Source organism: Aphelocoma coerulescens, chromosome 5, assembly GCF_041296385.1.
Source record: "Aphelocoma coerulescens isolate FSJ_1873_10779 chromosome 5, UR_Acoe_1.0, whole genome shotgun sequence".
Classification (NCBI taxonomy): Eukaryota; Metazoa; Chordata; class Aves; order Passeriformes; family Corvidae; genus Aphelocoma; species Aphelocoma coerulescens.
In genome coordinates this window covers 41,957,358-41,976,807 of record NC_091019.1, presented here as the reverse complement: position 1 = coordinate 41,976,807, position 19,450 = coordinate 41,957,358, and positions in this window count along the sequence as shown.

Below are 19,450 nucleotides of genomic sequence, written 5' to 3'. Positions count from 1 at the left end.
TTGTGGTCTTTGGACTGGGAGCAGCCCAGATACTGTGAAAGGAGTAGTAGTGGAATACCTGGGTTTTTCTAACAGGTTTCATCTGCTACCTCTTCAGTTCAATATCCAACTGCAGCAAAAGCCAGCACCAGTTGCTCTGGAGATGCATATAAAGAAATTTTTAGTGGGTTGGTTCTAGATAACCTTTTGCTTTTGTTGGATCCCAGCTGATGTGTTCAGAAAGTTAGATGGATTTTATATAGCAAACGTAGCAAAGAAAGTACATTTACACTGGCAAGTCATTTCTAATACAGGGAAGAAAGTGAATGGATGCAGTGTGAAAAAGTTGACTCCATGAAGAAAGATCAAAATATTATCATTTTGGTACCAATGACATCTCTCTTGTTAATATAAAATTTCTTGGATCTAGGAATATGTTATCTGGAAGAGTTAATTTTGTAAACAAAGAACTGTCAAGAAACAGCTTCATTGGATTCTCTTCAGAAGGCAGACTTTTACAATGTACACTAACAAACCCTTTACTGTTTACCTAACATAAGCCTTCTCTGTGGCTGTGGGGAACATACATGAGAATATGCATTTTAAAAAAGAATTAAAGGTCTCATTCTGAAGTTTTTTTAATAAAAACTACTGTTTAGTTAAAAAATGTTCTATTCTTACTAAATTCATATCCAGTGCTTGACCCTATTGTATTTGGACATTCCTCTGCCTCACCTCCCATGCTGTTAAATCTACAATAATCTCCATACATCTTACTCTTCCTTACATTACTTATCGATGCATTGTACTAGTAACATCTGAAAAATAAATACAACAGTAAAAATGAAATCTTTTCATAGGCAGTTCAAACGGGTGACATAATTCATGTTCGTTTGATGATTTCATAGAATTGTCTTTTTACATTGTAGAGCTTAGAGAAAAAATGTGCTAATTGGAGGTACTGAAAGTAATTTTGACATTCCTAAGATTCTGTGATTGTCTTTTTAACTCCTCATTGTAGGTTAATGTTTCTGTTGTCAGCTTTGCTTCATAGTTACTTAGAAAACTAAAGATTGGAAAAGAAACTTGAAGGTGCTGCTGATTATTTTCAGAAGTTTCTAAATGCCAGTTCAGACTATAATATACAAACTTCAATTTCCCACAGCTAGCCTGATTTTTATTCTCGTGTGTGTAGGCTTAGAAATGTATGTGTAACTGTAATTATGCCTCTCGTCTTCCACTTCTTTATTTTTAAAAACAGCTGTGTCACTGCAAATCCCTACCATCTGCCCACCGTCTTCTGTAAAGGTTTACAGACAATCTCCACTTGTACCTTTTAGTATGTATTTTCCCCCTCTCTTGTTTGTTATTGTAGGAGTTTGATTTAGAAAAACTAGCCACTGTAATACTGCGCTCCTCAAAAGCTTTTCTATTATGCAGAAAGTTAAAAGCATCAGTTAAGTCTCTGGTGAGCACAGCTGCAGGGTGTACATTGGCTTGAAAAAAGAGATGTGATTTTGAGAACCAGTTTAGAGAGCCTTATTTGTGTCTGCTTCCTCTTAGTGGCAGCACTGCTTTCATCTGTGACCTTCTATTAAAGCTGATGTGAGAGCTAAGCTTTTCTTCCATTTTGGCTGTTTCAACAGAAAATGGAATGTGCTTGTAGCAAACAAGGTGTAGAGAAGCAGAGAAGGTTTAGAAGCAGCAGTTTTTCATGGAGACCTGTACATCTGGTGGGGGGGAAAGGGTTACAGCAGAGGATTTGTTTCCTTTTAATTTCAGTAGGAGCTTGCAGCTGTAATGACTAGGCTTATGTTATCTTTTGCTCTGCCTGAACATAACTGATTCCGCAGTCTCAACTGTCTCAATGCTTTCATGCAATAATGAAATGTGAACACGCAGCTCTTTATCAGTGAAATGTGGTTTACTCCTACAGAAGTGAAGCCCTGCTACAACAGTGCTCTTGGTTAGCCATGTCATGTGGAGAGATGCACCTAAGCTGCATTTGAACAGTCCTTTAAAAATGTGTGGGTTTTGATTACACCAAATACAATAATTAAGCTATTACATGGGGACTGAGGATGAGCGGGTGAAGTTCTTAATTGGGTGACAAATATAATTCATGGTCATGTTTTTGAACCTTAGCCCTGTTATTTAAGTGTGATTTAAAGATGAAACACTTCCCGGTCCACAGAATTCATTGCCTGCCTAAATTCTTTTAAGAAGCAGTAGCATAATTTTAGCTCTTCACTGAATATACTGATGTAGAATCTGTCACCTGAGGGTTTTTAGTTGTCTGCTTGACTAATTCCTTTTGTAGTACTGCATTATTTCTCTGCATCCACGCTTCAAAATCAGTTCCCAGAACTCTCCTTCCAAGTAACCAGAATTCCTAAACAATATTTATTCTGTGTGACTAAAGTAGAAAGGCATCTTGTAGAACACCCATAGGAAACAAATGCATGGTATTAGTCTGCGTGGCCACTGAACATGTTTGGCCCTGCATGCCGTCTCTGACTGTTGGGGTATTCTGATGAAAGGTCAGCTCATTCAGGTTTGCGTGGAATAGCCCAACACAGAAAATCTGTGGAAACAGGAAAGAATGTTTTAATTTTGCTCAGATAAAGACTTTATGAGCTGGGTGTGACAACCACTTTTTAATTTTTCCTTTTTACCTGTCCTGACAAAAACACCTGGCTTTGATTCTAGACAGTTTTATCAATTTAGTTCGACAGGTGCAATGGTTGGAAATATCTTCAGGACAAGCTATATTTAGATATATAACCTTTTGATAATTCTGGCAGTTGCTTTGATCTCATTATTTTAATTCAGTCCCTTCAACTCCATTACAATTTTAACTGCCTAGAGTTCAGCATTGCCAATGTGATCTCGTAACACAGCTTGAGGAACACTTAAAAGTAGTCATCATCAAAATTATTAATAATATAAATCCATTTTATTTATTTATTTTATTGAGCTAGTCTCAGTTTTGCAATGAGGATGACAACTCTCTTAAAGTTAGGGGGTCTTCCAGGGAGTTCCTGGCTGAACACCTGCCATAGATCTTTGTGTAGATTGAAGAAGTGTTGGAGCATTTGTATCGGAGCAGTTTGCTTTGCTTTCTTGCATAGCTGGATGAATTTCCTCTCCTGGAAGATGTTGAGGTCACTGTGGTATCAATGTTTAAAGTATTTCACCTTCTATTTCTGAATGGAGTGGACGGATTGCAATTACAGCTTTTTCTTAGGGTAATACAGTCGAGGATCACAGCTATGAATTTCATTTTTTTCTTGATTACCAGAAGGGAGAAAAGAATGTGTCTCATCCCACTGCGTAGCATAAGGCCAAAATTCAGCACTGAAATTACATGCAGGCATCATAACCTGCAGGAACAAAATGTGACCTTGTCAAATGAGTTGTGCACGGTCCTGGAAAACTCCAGAAAAGAGCTAAGGTAAGAGAAATACAAAGTTGGGATACTTCAGTAACTGCTTTGTGCACTTCAGATTCAAGAAGCATATGGCCGGCTCTGTGTTTATCTGCAGTTACTTCGTGCACAAAGTAATAATGACACATAAATATATATTTAACACTAATAGTAATTCAGAATGTTATGTTAATTTAACAGCTGTTTTCTATGGAAAATAGTGAGATTGTACCTGGTTTTTTTTTTTTTTTTTGTTTTGTTTTGTTTTGTTTTTGTTTTTGTTTTTGTTTTAAGCAATGGTGTTACTAACCAGTTTTTCTGCTGAAATAGCAAACTGTGGAAATGTGAGAAGAGTTATTTCTCTTTGCATTGGCATCTTATGTTGTGTGCAAATACAGATCCTCTCAGTTTCTTCTTAAAATAGTGTTTGGATAACATTCTGTGGTTAATGGACAAGAATATAGGATTTTTGTAAGCCACATTTTATAGCATTAATGTGAACATGCACATGTTTTTTGAGCTATGAGATAAAAACTTTTAATTACAAAAGAGCATTTTTTGTGAGAAAAAATTAGTAACTTTTTAAAGCTTTTATTTTCCTCTGCTATCAGTTTACTTTTTATTCCTTAAGTTACCCATTGGGATTTGGGGTTTTTTTTTGTTAGTTTTTTGGTTTTGGTGGTCTCACTTTCCCCACACTGCATCATGTTTCAGCCTAATACAGACTGTATTAAATTGTTATCAAAGGAAGAAGGTATCATGTATGTAACATATACAGTTTCTGTAGGAAAGAGTAAACTCTTTTCTTGACCCAGTTTTATGGGGCTATTTCTTTCTACAGAGATGGGATCACAGTTAAGGAAGAGGGACAAATGGGTTTGCTGAGAGTATTTAGGAGCACTCAGTGGGAATAAGATTATTATTGTAGTGCTTAATCCTAAAATAATCATATACCATCTCATCAACCTTGCATCAGCATCTGAGAGAGATGAATATTCTAGCTACTTTGTGATATTTGTCTGAGATCATTTTCTATTACTATAAACTTGGAGCTCTCCAGATAAATATAGAATATTTCTACCTGTGATCAATGTTTTGATGTTTTCACAAATATATGTTGTGTCTTTTAAAAGATTATTTCCAACTAGTGGAAATGTATTTCTGAACAAATACATGTTTTATGGGTCTGAAAATTAAAATGAAGGTTATAGAAGCAACCACTTCACTTAATCTTTTTGGGGGAATTCCTATAATGTTATCAGGGTTGCTTTTCCGTCTATTGGGCACAGTATGAAAGAATGCACAGAAAGGGGCTGTTATGGTAACATAGTATCTGTCATCAATGACATTAAATTCATTTAATGGTAGTGAAGTTACAAGTCATGCTGAATGTAAAAGGAATAGAAACTATTCTCAGATTAGAATTTGTCATTTTCATAGACAGTAACATTTAGTTCCCTTTGAACAGGTATAAGTGTCCTGCCGTGTCTGTTTCCTTAAAGATGAAAATGACAAACCCAAGCCTTTCCCCTGCCTTTGATTTGCTCTAAATGTCCCATCTCCTCCTCCAAAGCATTTTCCCTCTTTCACCCTACATGCAGATATTGCTCACTTGCTGCCTCTAATCCTCTTATTTACCTCAGTTACCTCAGTTTCACTTCCTTTCATCACCTTTCCTCTCCCTGCTAGTTCTGATTTTCCTCTGGTTCGGTTCCTTCATATTAGAAGTCTTTACCATAAACAAAGAGTGCAAACAAGAAAAAAATTCCACACAAGCCCCACCACTTTTGATCCATTTACTGTTTTCTTTTATTAAAAATATGAATCTTTATGAAGAAATTATTCAAAGTGTAAACCTGACTACAGTTTACCAAAGTGTCAAACAGTTTGAAGTAATCTCTTGAGATGTTTGAACAGTTCCATTCTGTCCACGGGATTTAACTCAGAAATCCAGACTCCACCACTTAGATGGGAAATTGCCATATTGGGTTATTTTATGCTCTCCTCAGTGCCAGAAGCATGAACTCTCCTTTTTTTTTGCAATCATTAAAGCATCTGATTTCAGCTGTTAATTTCCACGAAAGTGGTTAAGTACTTACAGTGTGAGGAAATGCTACAGATGCATGAATTTATGATATATTGAAAACCGAAGCTGTAGAAATAGTGTGAAATAAACTGTGTATCAAGACAGAAGCTGGAAGTTAATTGCACAGCTCACTGGTTCATTGCCAAATGCACTGGTTCCTAGTAAAATCAAGAAAAACTCAGTATTATAAAACATATAGAAAACTGCTACAAGAATTAGAGCCCATATTACATCTTAAAAAAGTTAGATTCAATAAATTTTGAAGTAACCTTTTGTATAATCAGAAATTATATTAATACAATACCTTCTAAGAGTTTTAATCTGCTTCCTTTTCTGCAACCTTGTATTAGGCTTATTCATCTCCTTGGGCTTTTCTCTGCAGTCAGGAGCCTAGAAATTGACAGCATTGCAGTAAGGATTTATTTCCTTTTCCTGATCTTAAAAAGAAAGGAAAAATGTCTGATGAAGACATATGAAGTAGGGCCATCTGAGGGTGCTATTTGACAATATAATGAAGGCACTCCAATGGCACGAGTGGGATAAGAGGGGGATTCCTGCAGATGCTGGGCTGAATGCCCCCTCTCTTTTCTGGTGCTTATATCTGCCTGATCAGGCAGTGAATTTAGGAACCTGCACTCCTCACTTACTTTGGAAAAGCTTTTTCTTTTGCTTGTTTAGGGAGACACAATGCCTGAAATGTTTCAGATGTTTCTGAGAATTGCCTCGGTCAGCAGCTGGTATGCAGGGTGTCCGTGGAGGAGCTAAACTTAGTGTTCATTGAGGGGCTGGAGCGTGTCCAGAGAAGGGCAGTGGAGCTGGTGAAGGGTCCTGAGCACAAGTCTGATGAGAAGCTGCTGAGGGAGCTGGGGTTGTTCAGCGTGGAGAAAAGGAGGCTCAGGGGAGACCTTATCACTCTCAATAAGTACCTGAAAGGAGGTTGTAGCCAGGTGGGAGTGGGTCTCTTCTCCCTAGTAGCAGGACTAGAGGAAATGACCTCAGGTTGCAGCAGGGGAGGTTTAGATTGGATATTTTGAAAACTTTCTTCACCAAAAGGGTTGGCAAGCACTTGAACACAGTGCCCAGGGAAGTGGTGGGGTCACCATCCCTGGAGGTATTTGGAAGATGTGTAGATTTGGTAGTTGGGGATGTGGTTTAATGGTTTAGTGGTGGGCTTGACATCGCTGGGTTAATGGCTGGAATCAATGATTTTAATCCCTTCCAACTCAGCATATTCCATGATTCTAGAAATGATTTTATGATTCATGACAGCCACCATGCTCCTGCATGTTGCTCAGTGTATTTCCAGGTGATACCAGGCTCCTGTGTTACATGTATCTTGTACAGTAAGTCCAGTGCTTCCAGGAAGAATTGGACATTCTCTGTCCGTGTATCACACAGCTGATGTGTACACTCACAAGGTATTTAACAAAGATCAGAAGCACCAGATATTTGGGTCTCTGGTAGGTAATGAATGATTCTGACATTGTCATGTTGTGTCTTTGCGGGCAAACTTAAGGCAAAACTCTGGAAAGTCCAATGATCACTGGCATCTCAGCTTCTTGCTATGCACATACTTTAAACTGTGTACTCTTCAGCACTCTGACTCCTGTAGAGCAGTGGTGAAATCCAGTCCATCAACTCTCAGCTGGTGATCATCCATCACAAGACATGTAAAGGCATTTCGGTGTTTAATTGAAGGTGAAATTCGGAGTTACACTACATCAGACATGTGCATTCCTGACTCCAGCTCTTGCTTCCTCCCTTTACTCCTTTTAACAGTGTTCCGACCACCCTTCCCCCATGAAGATCCATGATTTGAATTAACTGAATTCCTCAGATTCTGAAGTTCTGACTACAAGCTTTCAGAGACTGGGAATCCTGCCATGCCATAGTATTCTGAAGGGTGTAGGCAAGCATGCTCTGTGTCCAGCACAGTCACCAAACTTTGAATATCTAAGGGCTAGCACTTCTAGAGAGTTTGGGTTTTGCTTTGTTAATTTAATTAGTGAGAAAATCTTTGTTTTTTCAGCTTCATCTTCCTGTTAGCATTCCAGGTGAATTCAATCTAGTGGTGTTTTAAGTGGAAAAGTAAATTAGGAATTTACTGTAGACTAATTAGAAAACAAAAACAGTAGGCAAAATAGCTGACCTGATGTGTATTTGGAATTCAACCAGTGCATGTATATGCTAAATATCTATGAAGTTGGAGGGAGTTTTTGTCAGGATTGGTGTAATCCAGGCATAATTAGGTGTAGCTCCATTAAAATCAGCAGTTAGAAATGCATATTATAAGTTCATTACTGTCTGGCATCATTAGAACAGCATGGTGTGATGTTAATGGCAGCAGGGAAATGTGCTGGGTGTACAGTAGATGAAGTCAAACATTTTACCAGCATTATGCATATTTCAGGGCATGCAACACAGATTTGCAGTTTTAGACAACAAAGATGAAGAATCCAGACTAAAAAATGATGGGTCTCAATATATACAAGAAATGCAGGCATGGTTCTTTTCATCAAAGAGTTATTCTAAATATACATTATTAATTTAACCTAATAGCACTCACTTTTTAAATGTACCAAGTGCAATGATAAATGCTGTTGTTTTGTCATGTGGCCACTTATACCTATTACAGCCTTTTTGGATCAGCAGCTATATACTGTCTCTTTATGTTCTTTGTATGTCCACAGAAGAACTCCTCATTTTTGTAAATTTAAGTTCAGAAAACAGTATTAACATCCGGGGCCATTTGTAAGGCAGAATCTGGACTCTCCTGTCCCAGTCTACCCAGTGGCCCAGTGTAGTAAGGGCACTTTAAATGTGACTAGCACAAACTGACAGCACTAGATTCAGCAGAAACAATGCACAGCCCAGTCTTATTGCCATATTAATTAATAAATGGGTGAATTCCCTCCATTTCTTATACAAAACTGTAAGAAAAAACATTAGAAAATCTGCCCATTATGGAAGAAACCTGAATTCATCTCTCTTGTGACTAGTTATGGTTCTAATTGACATGTTAGTGCCCTAACTAGGTCTGAAGACTCCAGTCTCTGTTTGCACTGCAGGTAAGGGGTTTCACTGGTGTTCCTGTGTGACAGCCTGGTCTGATGGTCAAGACTCACCCTTTGATACTGCCAAGGTACAAATCAGTGCTTTAACACACCCTCGCATTGAATGCAGCATAACTTCACATCTTGAAGGACACTGGTTATTGGTATCTTGCTTGCCTGGTTTCTGCCTCCAGAACTGTTCAAATATTCTGTTAGTAAGAGATTAGGGAGCAATCATCTAGAAATCAGACACACTGATGTCTGTATCATTGTGGTGATGATGTAACATCATATCTAGCTCACATTGCACTTCGTAGATTCAGCTCTTAGAGATCATAACATGAGCATCTCCACATCTAACACATGCCTTACTCATGTAATTTGTCTGTTTAGTACTTCTCTTTAATAAGCCAGGTGGGTTTTTTTGAAGAATCAGATTCAGTTGTCAGAACAATTCTTTATTTGTTTTGATGACTTAACATCACTGTGAGTTTAATTTAATTCCTTCAGGAATCATCTCCTGATCACTGTCTTTGATCAGAGGTAAACGTGTTTTTCTCAGGCTAAGCTCCAATGATGAGATGCCAAGACATATTTCCATGCACTCACAATCTGGGAAGTGAGACAGGCATCCCTGTAAGTTATTTCTTTAAAAATCAGTTACTGCTGTAAACACAGTGCTCTCCATGTTGCCAGGGCTTGCAGAATGGACTCACTGAACAGGTCAAAGCTGCTTGGTTCACTTCTTCTCACATGGGAATTGATTGGTCTTGTTCATTGCTGAAGGATAGGGCTGCCACAGCCAAAGGTACACAGGTTCACAAAGGCACCCATATTCCAGCCATATGGTGTTCCACAGCACCCAAAATGTCTGCAAGTCTCACCCTAGAGCTCCATACCTGCAGATGTGGTACAGGTCAGGACTCCATGCAGTGCATGTGAAAGTCTGCACATTGTTTTTCTATGCAAATCTGCCTGACAGAGAATAGAGAAACTGGTCCCATCCAGTGGGGCTTTCATTCCAATCACTGGCTATTGCCTGCAATCAACCATATTGCCGCTCTTCTTCTGCCCTCCCTCAAATGTAACAAGTGCAACTTAAATTTTTTTACTTTCTACTGCTACAATGGAGATGATGTTCCAGAATCCTGCTTTGATGCCTTGAGGCCTTATTTTAATACCAGCCTAAATATATTCTCGGGCATTTTGTTTTGCACCTGTATTGTTCTTTATCTACAATACCCTTCTCTTCCCCCCCTTTTTTTTATCCTCTGATGTTATATTCCCTTCTTTTACATGTTCATACCGAGACAGTTCCAGTAAGATAGCCTTCTTCATCCCCTTCATTGTTCTAGCAGCACCTCTTGGTACTTGGTCCAGTCTGAATCTATCTTTCCAGGACACATTTGACCAGGCCTTAACACTATAGGTCATGAAGATATTAATGCATTGCTTTCTCTGCATCACAGGATCTTGTGCCTTTTTCCACAGAAGTCTGATTATATCATGTGACTGTATGTCTAATTATTTTTTCTCCTCTGCTCTTACAGAAAATTTTTTTGGTCCATTAAGACTATCACTTTGAATTATTCACTAAAAATTCCATCCAGTTGCTGTTACTGCCGTCCTTGAGGTCGTGAAGGTCTTCCTGTGTGATACTCCAATCCTCTTCTGTATCAGAGGTACCCTCCAGTTTTTTGTTTTAGCAGATTTCACTTGCTCATTTACCTCCTATTTTTTGTGCCAAGGTCATTAATGAGAAGATTAAATAAGATTGTTCCCAAAGTGAATCTAGGAAACTCCATTTATAATTCCCCTTTCTCCTGACAGAAGACTCTTCTTTGGTCAGTTTCTTATATACTTTACAGTTCGTATGTTAGTCTTGATTTTCATCTTAATTAATATTATACAAAATACCTTCAGGAGTCCAGCAAGATCAAGTCTATAGTCTATCTCTGTAAAGAACACAAAATCATATTATTAAATAAATATATCAGACAAGTCTAGAATAACTTATCTGTGACAAGTGGGTACTTTTATCCTACTTCTGATACTTCTTTATCTTTTATTATATTTCCCTTCCAAATGTGTCATAAAATCCTGATCATTATTCAGCTCAGAGATACATGCTTTGGCAGCTGCCTAGTTCATTTATTCTCTTTCTTGGTTAAGTCTGAAAACTAATATTAAGAGATTGAGATCTCACTTTTATTGTTAATAAATTAAGCCTCAAATATTTGGTGCTTCATTCAAAATAAAAATGCTAGAATTAGAACATATTAAATTATTTTCTAATATTTTGTTAATAATTATTAAACAGTGTTTAATAATTAAACAGTGTCTCAGAAATGTACAAGGAGGGGAAATATGAAAACAATGAAACAGCTATAAATGTTATTGTGGATGGCATTCACAAATTCTGTAAACATCATATAGCCAGCTTTCAATTAAGGAGCTGTTATCTCACTGTGGAGCCCTACATGACTGCCTTGTCACCCAATATGAATCAATCAGACTCAGCTGTGACATTGCACATCCTTAAAATAAATTTCAGCATTGATGTGTTTTAGATTCAGAACCAGATGTAAACTGCAGGTGACCCAAAGAGGAGGGGGTTAGAAGAATCGGTAGAACGTTAGGATGGGACTTAAGCTGAAAATGTGTAGATTTAACAAAGAGCCTTACTGAACCTGATCGAACCTTACTTGTTCTTGTAATTTGATTTAGTTCATCACAAAGTTTACAAGTCACACAATCACATCTCAAAAGCAGCCAAAACATTTTATGATTCATGTGGAAATACGAGACCTGTGTACTGTAGGGCATTGGTTCAGAGGCACTGGAGAGGGAAGAGCGTCACCTAATGAATCATCAGTATGGCACATTTTAGTGTTCCTTCCCATAAGCCTGTCTCACAGGTACTGACTTGGTGTAACTCAGTTTTGCTTTGTCTGCAGGATTCAATACAATATTGTACCACTACAGAACACTGGTGTGTTTTATGGATCTGAAATGAATGTGCACACTGAGATAAAGTAGTCATGATTAAGCAAAATTTTTAGCTGTTGGTGGCTCAGAGCTGATTCTCTGACTATATGCCTGGGACACGGGATTACATGAAGTCCAGAGCTAAGAAAAACCAGCCCAGACTGGAGGGGGAATCCATTGCCAGGACATATTACTGTAACTCCTCAGTCTTCAGTGCTACAGCTTGGTGATTATTTGAGATGTAAAAAAAGAAATACAGCAAATAAAATGTTTCTGTGAGAAGTGAAAGGCAAAATTTAACCAAAACTTTTATTTGGTACATTTGCAAATGAACTTTACACTGGTTTGTAAAGGCCTGCCTTTGTCCTAAGTACTGATTCTCTGGGTGGGGAGAACTCAAAGTTTGAATTCCAAGAATAGCATTGCCTTAAATGCTGGGAAATAAGCTGCATTGCAGGTTTGGTAAATCTGAAGGTTTTGTTCAGCCACTTAGTCATAGCTGCCCCCTCAAGCAAGAGATAAAAAAAGGACATATTTTTGAGAAGGTGGGACTAGAACAAATATAATGACCTGAAACTGCATGGGTCCTTTGTGTTTTATAAAAGAAGCAGACATAAAAGATTTCCTATTGTAGAGTATTATAAAATAACTGGAGCCCATAAACTGTACATAATGATTTTGACTTCGTGTAATCAGCAAAGCTCCATTGACTTTAATGGAAAAACATTGATTTGCACTAGCAGAAGAGCTGAGAGGAAGGAGGTCCATTACTGATTGTCTTATTAATGTGGGTAATATTCCTGAGATAGTTCTCAAAAATAGAAATTATTGAGAATTTATGTTTCTCTTGTAGCTCCATTCTGCAGGTCCTTACACTTTCAGTGCCAAAGCTGTAACAGTACTACTGCACAAAGTGCAAGGAACACATTCCAGAGGGGAGTCTGAATTTATCGCCTTTTTTTTCCCTGATCTGTTTGAGGATCCCTCACAAGTCCTGAGGCACAGCTCCCCTCTCCAACTGCTGGTATGTACTGCTTTGTGCACTTGTACAGTGTCTACTCTTATCTCAACCCAGTGTTTTTACCTTTTTCTGATTCTCCTCCTGATCCCACTGGGGTGGGGAGGGGGGAGTGAGTGAGCAGAGAGGGGTACCTGAGAATTCAGCAGCAATGAACAGGACACTCAACTCCTTGCCTTTTTCATGGAGTCAAACATTGCCATGATTGAAGATTTTTTTGGAGTCCATGTTATTTCATGCATCACCAGGATTTGGCCCTACATGTGATGGTTACTGTGATAATTGTGGACAGATCTGGATATAGCAGTTAGGATAACACAGCTGATATTCCCAAACCCAAACTAATGTTCTGGATTTGGTTTTGTAGCTTGGGAAAAAGAGACCTTCATCCCAGTGGGAGGACTGGCAACATTTCCTAGGCTGGTTCAATTTCTGTTTGCAGAGCCACCCATGTGGCTTTGGCCACATGAAAAATTCTCAGTGAGGCTGGTTCACCATCAAATCCACCCACTCAGATGCAAAAGTCTGTAAGTCAAAAGGCATTAACGTGGAAAAAGAACAAAACAAACTAAAAGCACCGGTGCTTTCCTTCCTTCCCTCCAACACACATAATCCAGCTGAGACAAAAAGCATCTGTAACACTGCTCGGTTCTTCTCTGAAGAGCTGATCCTGGAGCTGCTCATTACAAGTATCTCTCTGTCTGACCACGTGCAGTACAAGTCAGGGGCTTAAATACCAAACATTTCAGTTCCCCACATCGCAACACAAGACTTGTGCTCAAATACACAATTACAGTTTTGATTTCTACATACAAATACATAACCTCTCATAACATTGTATTATTTTTGCCTTGACATCAGGACTATTGCAACTCAATAAAGTGCTAATGGAAACCCTAATGTTATTTCATTAACTTTCATTCCAGATTATAGCCTGTCCTGGACAACATCATAAAGTTGTGCTGGCTAGAGGCTGATGGACAAGTGCTTTTGTTATCTTCAGCCATGCATGCTTTGTGCAGACCTCCCTTGTCATGAAAGCTATCCCAGCTGGATTTGTGCTGAGATGGGCTCTATGTTTGCCTGATGACACATCCTGTCCATCAGTGAAAACCACTGCACTATTCTGAAACACCACAGTAGGAGCTGTGCAAATTTTTCCTGGTGTGCTTACTGGATTTTCACAGTAGGGTACTTTACTGTAACATTCCTGAAGTGCAGGTTGAAGTAATGTGTTAGCAATGCCACAAGAGGTTTCCTGATTGGTTTGAGCCAACCTAAAACTTCACTGCTGCTAAAAAGCACTGTGCTACCCTTAATACTCTCCTTATGTTCTTATTGTACTACCTCAAGTGAAGCTGGTCCTGCAAGATAAACAGGTAAATTGGATCAGCTGGAGTCAGTGATGACAATGAGCTTAATCCCATCTGCACTCTTGCTTGTTTTACAACAGCATCTCCAGATCGAGAGAACTGGCCTGTCTGGAAGCATGGGCTGCAGCTCAAGTGCTGGTGGTCACACTGTGGGAATCACTCAGTGCAGCTATTATGATCGACCTGCACATCTTGGCTGCTTGCAGTGAGCACCATCAGTCGAGTCAAGCTGTTTTAGGAGATGCTAACTCAAAAGCAGACAGCTGGAAGTAAAACTGCAGTGAAGCAAAACAGTGAGTGCTTTCTGTGGCTGCACTTTAACCCATGCCTCTTACTGCAACTGGGTGTCCAACATAATTTAAAATTAACAATCATCTGCATCTCCACAGCTGTTAAGTCAGAAAAAGAGAACAAAGAAGGTGATTGGTTGGACAGCCAATGTCTACATGGCCCAATTTTTTCTTTTCTGACTATCCCTAATGCCTCTGGCTCTGCAGATACTACATAGAAAGGAACAATACATAGAATTTGGATGCAGCATAGGATTATTTTTTTTGACTGGACCTCTGAGCAAGCAGGAGTTTGAGACCATAAACGAAACATAGGATGTGTCTTAGGGTGGCTACTCCCATGCAGCTGTGCTGTAATATGAATGTCACAACACATCTACCTGGAGATGGAAGCAGCTTTGCTTTTGAGTCAGCTATCATCACACTTGAAGAGCTGTTCCTGGCTATTAAATAATGCCTCAGATGATGGTTGGTTTAATGCTGCTTGATGGAATCTATCAAACTAAGCTTTTTCTCTGGTAAACGTCAGGAGTAATGTGTTCGGGTTTTTTTCTTGATTTATCTTTGATGATTTTGAATGAGACCACTTTGGTCAGAACAGCTTTAGAATGCTGGTCAGGTAAGGCTCACCTGATATGTGCAGAAGACAAAGAACACACAGTTAGTGTTTGGCCAGCTTGTGAATGTTGCCTCAAACAGAACGTGTTAATGGTCATCACATCTTCTCACGCTGCAAGTGATGCCCTACTACTACTGACTTTCAGAGGAACCACTGGGAGACATCCAAGGTTTTCAGAGGAGAACTCAGAAGAGTGTCTCTTTCGAGGGTGCAACAGTGAAAAACAAGTGACCAAGAAGCCAGTGAGGAGAAGAATAGGAGAACAGAAGACTGAATCTAAGACCGAGAGTAAGAAGAGACAAAAATGGAATGAGCTGATTACACAGAGGACCTAAAGGTTTGGGACTGAGGGGAAAGTAGTCATTTTGCAATAAGCTGGAGAGAACAGACAGCTGCCCTCAGTCGAGACCAAAGGAAATTTGGGTATGGAATGGGGTGGTCCAACAAAGAGAAAGGAAGAGACAGATTAGAAGGAGAATAAGATATTAGAAAGGAAAAATGCTAAATATTAAATAAGAGGGGAAAATAATCAAAAAGAAAACCAAAAAGTATTAGGATAAAAGGAGATAACAGGGAGCAAAAGACTAATAGTCCCCAACAATTCTGATATATACTGAATTATGCAGAAAGCATCATTCAGTCTGTTCTGACAAAATAAGCAGCACTGTGCAGTGCTTCCTGATACCCACTATTGTACCAGTGACAAGACATGACAAGAGCTGCTTTGTCTTCCCTGCCTGGTGCTGCCCTGCTGGGGCAGAGCTGGCCTTTGAGGAATGACGTGCATGAGGTCAGTGTTAGCAAATCTGCTTTTTATCCTTCTTGGTCCCACTTTCATCAATAAGGCCTTATTTATACTGAGGGGTTTCTTTTTCTATTTTACTATTGCCTAGCTGTGACAAGCAGTACTGTAAATGGTCTTCTGGTATTTTTACCTCAGACTCATCTCAACATCTGACATGAAAAGAATAATGACACTGCTTTGGAGAAGTCTCCCATAGTGCTTTTACCATTGCAGATGATTTACAGAGTTAAGACTACTGTGAGGCTGGTATCTCAAAGCATTCTTATTGCCCTCCACAGTGCATGGATTAAACCAGGCAGCTCTAAAATTAAAAACCTGAGAACCAACATGGGAAAAGATTTTCCCTAGTTTCAGCTGTCATGTCACCAAAAAGGTTTTTCTATTATAATAATAAATGTTATTACAATAAAGAATTAAAGAATTTTGTTCTAGTATTTAGTACAAGTAAAACCCTTAGTGTGGAGCAAAGGTGAGGCTGGTCCTGCAAGATAAACAGGTGAGATTCTGGCTTTCTCTGAAAAAAAAAGACATATTAAGAATGAGGAATTGGGAAGAATGATCAAAAAGGATTCTCTCAGAATATTCTCTGAAGTACTCCACATTTCAAGTGATTTATAAAGAAGGGACTGGAGTTTAGGAAAAGAGATGAGTTCAATTGCTTTAAATCCAGAGTAGGCAGCTGAAATGCTGATCAGTCTGTGACTTGTTTATAAACATTTCTATGCATCCCTGTGAACCAGGGAGGAGACAACTTCTTTATCGGCTCTTTCCTAGACAATCCTATAGGAGCTATGGGAGATGCAGTCTACTTTTGCATCCATTTGTAATGAAGAATTTGTGCAGAGCAGTGATTGCCTACAATCTGTTATAGGAATATGATGATTAATTTAATAACAGTATGCAATCCAAAGAAGAAAAAAAACTGTCAAAAGGTTCAGAGCTCAGAATAAGTGAGTTTTACCTGTGTGTACTGCATAATATATTTTTCCCCTTATAGCTTCTTGGTGGTAGTTCATGGCACTGGTGAAAAATGAAGCTTTAGACAGTTCAACTTTCTTCATCAGTGTAGCTGTATATGGACATCAAGTCATTCATGGCAGACAAAGACAGTGTCTATACTGCCATGTAAATGAATTTTAAAAAGAAAGAATTTGGTTCTTTCCAGGGGAGGAAGTGTGATGAATTGCATTACAATATATCTGCATACATATAGTCAGCATCTTGCACAAGGAGGCCAGGTTTTTTAAAACTGCAGAGCGAGCCTTTTCTGGGTCCCTGCAGTCTGAATAGAAACCCACACATACTTATTATTTGCATATGTCCCCATTATGCTTTGGAATTCACAGAAAGCTATTCCACACTGAGAAACAGATATTTTTTTTCTTTTCTTATGGAAATTACTGTTCCTCAGAGTGTCTAGAAGTTACTGAGCTGTACTAAGCTATGTTTTTCTTTCTTCTCTATAATATTATAGATTTTTCCCTGTCTGTTCTTTTAATCCTACATATCACATCCACTTTGTGTTTCTAAGGAAATATGATCAGTTTGATAGTAATTTTTTTCTGTAATGTGATCTATCTCCATAACAGGTAAGAAGCCTTTATTGCTAACTGAGCTTTTTAGACAGGTTTTATAATAAGGTTTTGAAGCCTTTTTCTCATTCAGCCTTAACCTTCTGAGAACATTACAATTAAAACCCCAGTTTTCCACAGAAACAAAAGGTAAATATTGATTAATCTTTCACAAAATGTAATTATCTGCTCTGTCACAAAAAAGAAAAAAAGCACCACCATAAAGCTTTAATGATATGGTTCCTTAATGCAGTTTCAGTTAGCATCAGTAAAGAAAATTTTAAGTAAGTATGTAAGGGAATGAAGTATTCTCATCTCAAAGACAAAACGAAAGGAGGAATCAATCTGTTACTGAGATACAAGAAAGCTGGTCCTTAGGACCACAGTTTGACTGCAAGGTGCCGTATTTGAGCTTCACATGAACAATACTTGAGGTAGTTTGAAGGAAACTTTGAGTAATTAGGTTTAGAGAGGGAAGTCGAGAAACATCTCAAAAAAGAAAAAAGTGCATGAAAAATAGTTCCTCACACTTAAAAAAAAATATGTTTCAGCTAATGAAATACCAGAACTACAGTTCCTGCCTATATCAAACTCTTGCATCCATTGAATCACTCCATGATGAGTCATCCAGTACCGATAGTACTGTATGACATGATGCCATGGAGTGAGAAGCCTTTAGATCTCCCCAGTGATCCTCTGATAAAAGCCAAATATTTCTTAAATTGTATGGCTTCTGATTTCCCAGGGATAACACTCTCAGACACAAAGGAAATGTTATTGGTTGGATAAACCTCGGCCGAAAAGAATTCCGAAATATATGGATATAGCACCATCTACTGACATTATGGGTCTTTGCAGGTGGATGTTTTTTAAAAATCGTAAGACCTACGGGTTACAATAGCGCAGCAGCGTTCCCCTAACTTACAAGGGATCGGTTCCTCTTTCTATTCACAGCTCTGTAAACTCAAGATAATGCTGATCCTTGCCTCAAGGGTTTAGCAGCTGAAAATGAGACTGAGAAAACATGGTATATGAATAGAAAAAAATGAGGAAAAAAGGGAGGGAAAATGGTACCAAAAATGAGTAGCTGAATGAGTCAAAATGCGTTCTGGAGCAAAAGTAGGATGTTGCTAGCAAAAGGAATAATTTCTCAAGATGTCATTTGAAAGCCCCAAGACTTTCTTTTGGTTTTGAAGTGCATTCTCCTTTAGGCCATTCATACAGTTTATCTGAGTCAGTGCAACTCACTGTTAAAAGAGTTTCCCCCTCCTTTATCCCATGTAATTTTTCTGCTGGTGAGACAGGCTGACAGGAATAGGGGCCTGCTTGAAGACTGGAGTTGGTGTAGACAACCAGGTGTGTGGAGGAGGGTAGGAATGCGGTCATACCGAAGCGCTGTCAGATTGCCTCAGTTACAACTTGTAATTTCATTCTTCCTCAGTTATATTTAGTTCATTGACTTGATTTATTATTGCTATGTAGACATAGAAAAGAGTGTGCAAACAGCCAAGATGGAAACTCGTTAGGTGGGGTGAGCTCCACTGTCAAAGAAAACTGATCCTGGAGCTGCAGAGCAGGTTTATTGGGTCTTGACAGAAGAGCAGTGAGAAGTTCGTCTCCTGCCAGAATGCTCTTCTCCCACCTCCCAGCCAGGGTGAAACCATGGCATATACGATCTGTCTCAGCTGCTGAAGCAGAAACAGCCACAACATGCATTACTCTGCCAGCAGGGAGGAGCATGGAGAGAAAAGTAGGGCAAGACATGGACCTGGGATAAGTTGATCAGGGCAGGACAAAAGATTAATACTTTTGCTGTCGACTTTTGGTATCAACTTTTAGAACCATAGCACTGCTGCTGTTTTGGAATATCATAGAATCACAGAATCATAGAATGGTCTGGGTTGGAAGGGACCTTAAAGATCAACTAGTTTGAAAGCCCCTGCTGTGGACAGGGACACTTTTCACTAGACCAGGTTCTTCATGAGCCTCTGTGCCATCCAAAACATGACCAGACTGCTCCCAGAGTCACAGTGGAAAGCTATATAACCTTATATTTTTGTAAATGCAACTGAGATAGTCATACTGCTAGATTGATTCATACCAGTCAGCTGATCTACTTAGCACTCCCCCATAAGAAAAAATCATGTCATTATTCCTTGTGAAGCACTTCCTCAATTGTTTGACCTGTATTCTTTGGACCTAATAAAGTGTATTGGAGTAAATAATAAATATTAAAAAAGC